Here is a 10,441-nt window from a genome sequence, read left to right on the forward strand (position 1 = left end):
TTATTTCTGAATAACAATCTCTGGCTGTGCCGAAAACCCTCCTATTCTCTCCTCTGCTGATAAATCACTTTTCTACGGTCAAGCTCATTGGCCTTATCACAACGAAAATCCTCACTAGAATGCCAATCTGGCAAAGGCAAACCCGACCTTGACTCCTTCAAGGAATGCAGTTCAAGCTGCTGGCTAGGAACCATTGTGTGCCTGTTCCCAGAATCCTCCAGCCCAAACTCTGGCTGGCCTGGGACAGCAGTTTCCTCCACTTCTGGCTGCATAGGAATCTCAGGCAGAATCTCTTGACAAGTCAGATGCAGGAACCATCACAGAGTCAGGAGTAGGAACAATCACAGGTTGCACAGGCCCAACCTCAGGCTGGGCTACAACAACCTCAACATATGAGTGTCCCAACTTGAGCTAAGAGCTGTTGCTCGGCCCAGGTTTTGCTTTGACATATGAGCAGCGTTTTGTGTTGAGAGAGCACTAGTACTGGGGGAGTGAGTGTAAGCGGATTTAGGGCTTCAAGGGCGCAGTCCTTATGCCCTGTTCCTCTGTGTTTTGTGCTGTTGTCCGCTTTGGGAGAGTGCTGTGTGCTTTGCTCTTATCTGCTTTAAGGAACTTTGGATTAGTTGATTTTGTGTGGTTTTTATTTCTGGTATGTTTGACTTCATGAAGAGAGAGAGCAAGAGAGGGAGGGAGGCTGGAATGAGTACAGTATGAAGAAAATGATGCTTCTACTTCTTCATTTTACGCTTCCTTACTACAACTTTGTGCTTCTATCATTTTAAAGTTGATCATTCTTTTTTATTGTTCCATGTGAATGTGCAGATTTTCCCTTGATGTTATACTGGCCAACACACATTTTTTTGCCTCAAATGTGTTTCCTCACTACAACTTACAAAGCAAATTTTCTAATTTAAAAACATATAGCAAAAAAATTGGAAGGGGGGATGTTCGGGTGGCTGGAATGGATTAATGGCATTCTAATGCATTTCAGTGGGAAAATTTGCTTTGAGATAAGGGCAATTTGTGTTAAGAGCATGGTCATGGAACTAATTTAATCCTTAACTAAAGGTATCACTATAAATAGGTCAAGAAATTGCCCTTTAGATCCATATTCTGTATCTGGTCTCCTTATTTCACAGTCAGAGTTCAAATTCATGGGCCTAAATCCATTTGTTAGTTCCAATTATGATATACCCATTGAATAAATGATATTTGCACTATTGTCATGTTGTTACATCAAATATCATTTGATCATTTGTATGCTCTAACAATTAGATTTAAGACTAAATTGTTGTTGTTCAAGTCATTTGCAACCTATTGTGCCAAAGTAAACCTATCACAGGGGTTTCATTGCAAGATTTTTTCAGAGGGCTTTTTCGTTGCCCTCGTCTGAGGCTGGGGGGATGTAATCTAACCATGGTTACCAAGTGAGGTTCCATGGTGAAGTGGAGATTGAATTCCTGATCTTTTAGAGACAAAGGCTTTGTCTGCATTGCCATATAATACAGTTTGAAACTGCATTATGTGATCACCGTGAACTCATGTAATATAGTTCAGTGCAGTTCAAGCTCCATTGTGTGGCAGTGTAGATAGGGCCCTAGTGGAATACCCAAACCACTACATCATACTTACTCTTTAAGCTTAAATATCCATTCGTTAATCCCAACCAGGTCAGGTCCAGTGAATAAATTGCATTTGTATATGTCTTGGCTTCCCATATAGCTATTGATTTTACAATTACATTTAGATCATGACCAGTTTATATTAATAAATTGATCATGGCCTAAAGCTATTGTATGCCTAGATCTTGGTAATTTCCTGAATATTTTTTCTCTTTCCTATTTTTTCTGTTTTTTTTTCTTTATTTCTTATATTCGTAATAAAAATTCAATAAAAATAAAGTAGCAGGTAGGGAAAATGAAAAGCCACATTAAAGCCAATGAAACAGTAATAACACAAAAGGGATGACTTAGATTTAATACAATTTAAATATCATTTAAAGAGAGAGAATTGTTATGAAGAGGTTTGCAGTGAGTTCCTGAAAATGGTTGTTGCATTCCATCTTGTGTAGGGTTATGTTACTATTAGAAGTAATGTGTTTCGGGCTACAAATCACCTTTCTCACTTTTCTAATCTGAACGTATATTAAAGCAATATCAAGTACTCCCTAGGGAAGCAACCATGACACCAACACCGGATGCAGCATTGCATCCCATTGAAATGGGATGCAATGCCTATTGAGTTGAGAAAATTCAGCCTGGGTGGGGGGTGAATTTCAGGAGAGGTATTTAAAATGTGCATGGTGCATGAAATTGCTTTGCATTATAGGAAATACATGCCTTGTAGCAATTATGTCACTTATCCTTACACTAATTAAGTGTTGATGTGTGAGTACTACGTTGCAGTGATGTTGTTAAGTAATGTACATAAATATTCCCTTTAAACTGTAATTGCACTTTGCCAGGAGTTAAAAAGGAGCACATTCAGTTGGGAGGAATGTAGATCAACACCTTAAGAAGTGGATTATCCTCTTCAGGATGCTAGCATGTACTACACTGGAATGCTCAATTTTTGCAAGTTACTTTTTGCCATGCTAGGGAGCGTTTGCAGTCTAGTGAAGAAGAGCATTTACATTTTTTATATACACTATGTCAGAGATGATAGGCAGGAAACAACTAATCCCATCCACAGGGGTTGAATAAACCAGGCCAGATGGATGTAATGTGACTTAATCCACAGTTTCCCTCCCAGCAAACAATGCAGCTGTGTTGCATTTCTGTCAAAAGAACAGAGATGATCTGTGGAAAATATGTAGTGTTCTATTCACTTGCTTGGTTCAAGATTTATGACCACTAAAAGTTAATGCAATTTTGTTTCTATAATGTTAGAATGAGACTCCCTGTTTGCCACACTGGAACCGGGACTCTGGGAAAATGAGAAGATAAGGGAAGGCTTTCGAGTTCTGAACAACATCCCAGCTTATTATACTGTCATGTCATCTACTTTTTATGCTTCCAGAGAAGTATGAGATAGCAGGAGCTAAGAAGGACAAATTTGTTTTAGCATTGACCACTTTAATGTTTTGCTAATCACAAGGCAGTTTTTGTCAAAATGGAAGTGGATGTTTCTTTATGTTACATCAGAGCTTTCCAAACTGTGTGTTATGATACATTGGTGTGTCGGCTACAGTGTGTAGGTGTGTCACACGAATGTAAGGAGAAGCCTGAGTCTATGGGAAATAAGAAATGTCATACATTTATTAATACTATTCATTTTAATGCCAATTAGTAATATGTTTTTTATTTTAACTGGGATTGGTTTATATTTTTGTAATGTGCTGTTTTATGTGAACGGATATTGTCATTGTCTAATATGTTGATGTGATTTTATCTGTATTTTATGTGGTTATGGCACTGTATATGCTTTTGTAAGCTGCCACGAGTCCTTTTAGGGAGATGGTGGTGGGGTATAAATTTATTATTATTATTATTATTATTATTATTATTATTATTATTATTATTTTATGACACAGCAAACAAGATATGCTGGATTTCGTATCACAAAATCACAAGTCGAACATTTCCCAAGTGTCTAGGACTGTGTGATGTATTTTCGGATGATGTGTGCAGATCCCATTATTATTATTATTATTATTATTATTATTATTATTATTATTATTATTATTATATATATACACACAGGCAGTCCCTGAGTTACAAACATCTGACTTACAAATGACCCATAGTTACAAACAAGGGTGAGAGAAATCTAACCCTCGGAAGAATAAACCTCCAGAACCTATCTGCCTGTATACATATGAAAGGTTTTCATGAGATGTGTTGTGTTCCCTTACATTTTGTTACTACAAGTTATTCCAATTTATGTATGTCTCTGTCTCTCTTATAAGGGGTTGGTTTATCCTCCACTTTACTAATAAAACTGAGCTACTGTGTCACAAAATGATGTGTGCCTAAAAAGTGTGTCACGAATATGAAATGTCTGGAAAGCTCTGTGTTACATAATCACATGATACAGGATTATATGGAGAATCCTCTATTGGAGATCAAGCAGTAAATGAATATAACCCATAAGGTGGCTGGAAAAGTGCAGCCGTGATTATGGAACAAGATATACAAAGTGGAGGAAAGAAGTGACACTGCATATATAAAATGGTCCATATAAAATGGAATCCCAGCGATAGCATTATGATTCTACTTTAAATGCCATAACAGCAAGAAGTGAAGGTACCATCACCAGGGGCTTTGAGAGAAGGGGCAGTGTTTGTTTCCCTTGCTGCCCCTGGCTCAGCTCCTGGGGACTCACTCTGGCCGCTTGGTGCTGCCAGACTCCATCTTGACCAGCCTCCGTTTTGGCATCCTGGGGTCAGCACAGACATACCAGCATTTGTTTCTTCCGGCCAATGTCCTTGATGTACCTGGGCCCTATCGAGTGAATGCTGGCACTGCGACCCCAGTTTTGTCTCATTCCTCCTCTGATGGAACAGCTACTCCTTTAAAACTATGTTTTATCTGTTTTATTGCATTTATATGTTTTAATTGTTTTATAATTTGATATGTTATATTTATTATTTGTTGTATAATGCGGCATTGAATTTTGCCATAATCTGTAAGCCGCTCTGAGTCCCCTTCGGGGTTGAGAAGAGCGGGGTATAAATATAGTAAATAAATAAATAACTGCATCATGTCAAATCCTGGGGTCTATAGTGAGGCATTTGAGCTCTCAGGCTGACCACCTCATCAGATGGGCCAATCTGCCCGTTGTTTGCTGCTTCACCTCCTTTTTAGGCATGGAGCCCTTCACATGACATAAAGAGACTTCCAGCCAGACTTCCATGCTGAAAAGGGAGGTGAAACAGCATCCACCGCTGCCATGGCAATATGGGAGCCTTCCCATGTTGCCTTCCCTTCAATGTGGGAAGCTGGGTGGCGATGCTTCCCCCCATGGGATGCGGAGGAAGGTAAGGCAGACAGTGCAGGGTGTGGAGTGGCAGCTTCTCCACACATACTCCCCTCCCACTGGGAGCCCATGGATTTGCCCCAATGCAGGACAAATCCATGGTCCTTTCTGATAAGTTCATGAGACGTCTAAATGCCCCTCCTTATACTGCAGATTCCAGGATCCCATAGGATGTTGTAATGGCACTCAGAGTGGCATTAATGTCCTATAACTATGTAGTGCGAACAGGCCCCTGAGGTGCATTGGAACCAGAGACATCTGTGTCAGAAACTTATTATTTACTCACTGAAGGAATCCATATTGAAGAACTGTGACATTTCAAGGGGTAAATCAAACATAATTATTTGTACTTTAAAATATTCACATTATGTATCCCCACTTTTGATCGATTGAGACTGATTCAATCAAAACCTTTATTTGAGAATAGTATTGGAAATTTAAGCCTCCTCAGGTTGCTACAATTCCTTTTCTTGCTGCGTTTTCATATCCCACATGAATTCCATGATGGATATGCTATTTCCAGCATCATTTTGCTGACTAAAGGCAAGAGAACTCCTTCTTCAGCTATGTCTTTTCACTGTCTTTTCTAGGCTTCTCTCCCCCTTTTCAGTTTGATTTCTGGTTTTTGAACTGGAATCGGTTGATCATTCATAACCCTGGGAGCAATTGATGGAATAAGGTACAGCAACTCTTCACATCAATTTCTGAAACTACAAATCAAAACTGGTATTTGGAACACAACATGGAATGCTTGCTTCAAAATGTGTGGTCATATCTGCCTTCCTTTTCTGCCATATTGACATGGGGTCACATATTTGTATGTCTTCATGCCAGTTTTATGTTCCTACCAAGCTGGGATTTGTATATGTGTGTAAGTGTATGTGTGTGTGCGTGAGTCTGCAAATAGCAAAGGGGCAGGGGATAAGCATAGGATTGTCAGGGTCAGCAAAGATCAACCTCCAACAATTGCAACAAGAAGAATAATCAAAAGCAAAGGGTGGATATCAGGAATATTTGACAGAGGTTCATAGCGAAAGCAAGCACAACATTTAGTGAAAGTAGTCCTGAGAAGAAAAGTGGACTAAAGTGTAATGATATGACACCAAACTGGGAGGGATATGACACCAAACTCGGAGGGATAGCCAACACTGCAGAAGACAGGAGCAGAATTCAAAACGATCTTGACAGACTAGAGAGATGGGCCGAAACTAACAAAATGAAGTTCAACAGGGACAAATGCAAGATACTTCATTTCAGCAGAAAAAAATGGAATGCAAAGATACTGAATGGGGGACGCCTGGCTTGACAGGAGTGTGTGCGAAAAAGACCTTGGAGTCTTTGTGGACAACAAGTTAAACATGAGCCAACAATGTGATGTGGCTGCTAAGAAAGCCAATGGGATTCTGGCCTGCATCAATAGGGGTATAGCATCTAGATCCAGGGTCATGCTCCCCCTCTATTCTGCCTTGGTCAGACCTCACCTGGAATACTGTGTCCAATTCTGGGCACCGCAGTTGAAGGGAGATGTTGACAAGCAGGAATGTGTCCAGAGGAGGGCAACTAAAATGATCAAGGGTCTGGAGAACAAGCCCTATGAGGAGAGGCTTAAAGAACTGGGCATGTTTAGCCTGCAGAAGAGAAGGCTGAGGGGAGACATGATAGCCATATACAAATATGTGAGGGGAAGTCATAGGGAGGAGGGAGCAAGCTTGTTTTCTGCTGCCCTGCAGACTAGGACGCGGAACAATGGCTTCAAACTACAGGAAAGGAGATTCCACCTGAACATCAGGAAGAACTTCCTCACTGTGAGGGCTGTTTGACAGTGGAACTCTCTGCCCCAGAGTGTGGTGGAGGCTCCTTCTTTGGAGGCTTTTAAGCAGAGGCTGGATGGCCATCTGTCGGAGGTGCTTTGAATGCGATTTCCTGCTTCTTGGCAGGGGGTTGGACTGGATGGCCCATGAGGTCTCTTCCAACTCTACTATTCTATGATTCTATGATTCTATGATTCTAGGTGGAACATAAAGTATACATTAGGGACCTCTTCACACGAGGCAAAAATGTATTTATTTATTAATTTCCAATATTTATATCCCACCCTTCTCACCCGAAGGGACTCAGGGCAGCTTACAACACTGGCACAATTAGATGCCTATACAAAATCAATCAACAGTACATAAAATCAGTTTAAAAACAATTAAATACAATATAAAATTACAGTATATAAATTTTAAAAATATATATGCTCAGATCTGTTCATCTGAAAACCTCATGCCTTATCCATAGGTCAATCTGTGTCATCTTTATCGTTTATTCGTTAAAAGCCTGGCCACATAGCCATGTTTTTAGGGCTCTTCTAAAGCCCAAAAGTGTTCGAACTTGTCTGATCTCTTTGGGGAGGGTGTTCCACAGCTGGGGAGCCACCACCAAGAAGGCCCTGTCCCTCGTTCCCACCAGCCGCGTTTGCGAGGCAGGCGGGACCGAGAGCAGGGCCTCTCCGGATGATCTTAAGGATCTTGCTGGTTCATAGGATGCTCTGCTTTGCTGCTTTATTTCACATCTTGGACAGGGCCTGCCATGTGCCATCACATGAAGCATGGCAGGCCTGCCCACTTTCCTCCCAAAGTGGAGGCAAAGCAAACTAACTTTGTAGGCTCATCCTGCACTATGGGATTTTGCTAAGTGGATTCTACAGACCTCTCCTAGGTTACACTGACACGTTACATAGGAGACAAAATACTCAAAAGATGTCTGCACAATAGCACAGTATGACTTTAGATATAATTATAAAATATCAATTGTTTTGAAGAGCTTGACAGAAAGAATCTGGGAAATTTGCCCACTGTCATTTCAGTTAAGCAGTGAGTTGCATACGAGGAACTGAGAAATCATGTGTTGATCACTGGGTGGAGAGAAGGGTGGGTGGGCAGGACCAATAGGATAATATATTTCCATAACAAAATTTCACCAAACGAAATGGATTTTTTTAGGATGTAAATACATTAAACACTACAGGCAAGAAGGGTTTATTTTGCAGTATGCAAAACCTTCACAACCATACATAGAAAGCAGAAATATTGTGACACAGACTATCTGGACCCTGGCTGTGAAATCTAGATGGCGAAGATGCTGATATAAAGAAAATCAATGCTTTTGAAATGTGGTACTGGAAATACAGTGGATACTGCAGACTGTTAAAAAGACAATGGATGGGTCTTAAAGAAATTAAACCTAAACTCCTCCTAGAAACCTAAATGTCTAACCTGAGGCTGTTGTACATTGGACATATCATGAGAGCGCTTATTGTCTTTAGAAAAGACAGTATTATTTTGAAAAGAGAAAGGTCACATTATAGAAGGATAGACTCAATCAAAGCAGCCACAATAATTATGAGTCTGTAGGATCTTAGCAGGTGTTCTCAAAGACTTTCATGGCCGGAATCACAGGGTTCTTTTGTGTTTTCCGGGCTGTATGGCCATGTTCCAGAAGTATTCTCTCCTGATGTTTCACCCACATCTATGGCAGGCATACTCAGAGGTTATGAAGTATATGGGAAAACTAAGAAAGGAAGGTTTATATATCTGTTGAAAGTCCAGGGTGAGACAAAAACTCTTGTCAGTTGGAGGCCAGTGTGAATGTTGTAATTAATCACCTTAATTAGCATCGAATAGCTTCATCTCCTGGTTTCTTCCTGCCTGGGGGAATCCTTTGTTCAGAGTGGTTAGCTGCCCCTGATTGATTCATGTCTGGAACTCCTCTGCTTTTAGGGTGTTGTTCCTTATTTACTGTCCTTATTTTTGAGTTTTTTAATACTGGTAGCCAGATTTTGTTCATTTTCATAGTTTTCTCCTTTCTGTTGAAATTGTCCACATGCTTGTGGATTTCAATGGCTTCTCTGTGTAGTCTGACATGATAGTTGTTGGAGTGGTCGAGCATTTCTGTGTTCTCAAGTAATATACTGTGTCCAGGTTGGTTCATTAAGTGCTCTGCTATGGCTGATTTCTCTGGTTGAGTTAGTCTGCAGTGCCTTTCATGTTCTTTGACTTGTGTTTGGGCAATGCTGAGTTTGGTGGTCCCTATGTATACTTGTCCACAGCTGCATGATATACGGTAGACTCCTGCAGAGCTGAGGGGATCACTCTTGTCCTTCACTGAACGTAGCATTTGTTAGATTTTCTTAGTGGGTCTGTAGATAGTTTGTAGGTTGTGTTTCTTCATCAGTTTGCCTATGCGATCAGTGGTTCCTTTGGTGTATGGTAGGAACACCTTTCATCTGGGTGTATCTTTACTCTCGTGGCTTGTTCTTGGCCTTACAGCTCTTCTGATGCCTATGGTGGAGTACCCATTGGCCTGTAGAGCCCAGTTTAGTTGGTTTAGTTCACCTTGGAGGAGGTGAGGTTTGCATATTCTTTGTGCACGGTCTGTCAGGGCTTTGATTGTGTTTCTTTTTTGACTTGGGTGATGGTTGGAGTGTTTCTGAAGGTATCTATCCATATGTGTAGGTTTTCTGTAAACTGTGTGGCCCAATTGTTGATTGGGTTTGTGTATGACTAGAACATCTAGAAATTGCAGTTCTCCTTCCTTTTCTTTTTCCGTGATGCATTGGATGTTTGGGTGGATGCTGTTGAGGTGGTCCAGGAACTTGCTGAGTTCTTCTCCATGGCTCCAAATGGTGACACCTTCACCCATTGTGCTAGAAACATGTATCCATAAACTGAAACAACACATTGTCTACTTTATAAAACTTGAAACATTGAAGTTAAACTAGAATTGAGCAGAATAGAATCAGAATGTCCTTTGCAAATCAACCAATGAAAAACTGTACTATCTTTTACAGTTTATTAGACTTTAAATTTTGTTTGGTTCACAAAAATTGATTTTGTATGTATATTTACACTATTATATAGCTTTAAAAAGAAACTGTTTCAACAGTTTCAATATTGGTGATATGTGTCCTGTGATGTGAAGTCATTACTGTCTTTTGTTGAATGTATGATAACTCATTGACTGGAAAACTTGTCTTTTGCAGAAACACATGCTCTTTAAAATTATATCCCTGAAATAGGAAATTTAACTTATACTCAATGTGCTCGGATCCTGTCACTAAAAAGCTTATACATCAAGGTTGGTATTCACTATCTATTGTTCAATTGTCATTAAAACTTTACTGTTTTACCTATTCATGAAGGTGATTTTATAGGTATCAGTTACAAGAAAATGTGTTTTTGGAAATATAGTGAGTTATGCCTAGCCCCATGTACCTCTCCCTCTCCTTTCAAACACTTTCCTTTTTACCCTTCTTTCTTAACTATAATTTTAAAAATACAATAACTTACCAACCTCCTCCCCCAAAAAAGAGGTTAATAAATGTGGAAAATGCATCAACATTCATATTTTAGAGGAAATGTATACGAAAGACAAGAATTTTCAAACACAGAGGGGAAATAAAGTCTTTTGACAAAATATG

This window comes from Anolis carolinensis, chromosome 2 (genome assembly GCF_035594765.1).
Source record: "Anolis carolinensis isolate JA03-04 chromosome 2, rAnoCar3.1.pri, whole genome shotgun sequence".
Taxonomy (NCBI): Eukaryota; Metazoa; Chordata; class Lepidosauria; order Squamata; family Dactyloidae; genus Anolis; species Anolis carolinensis.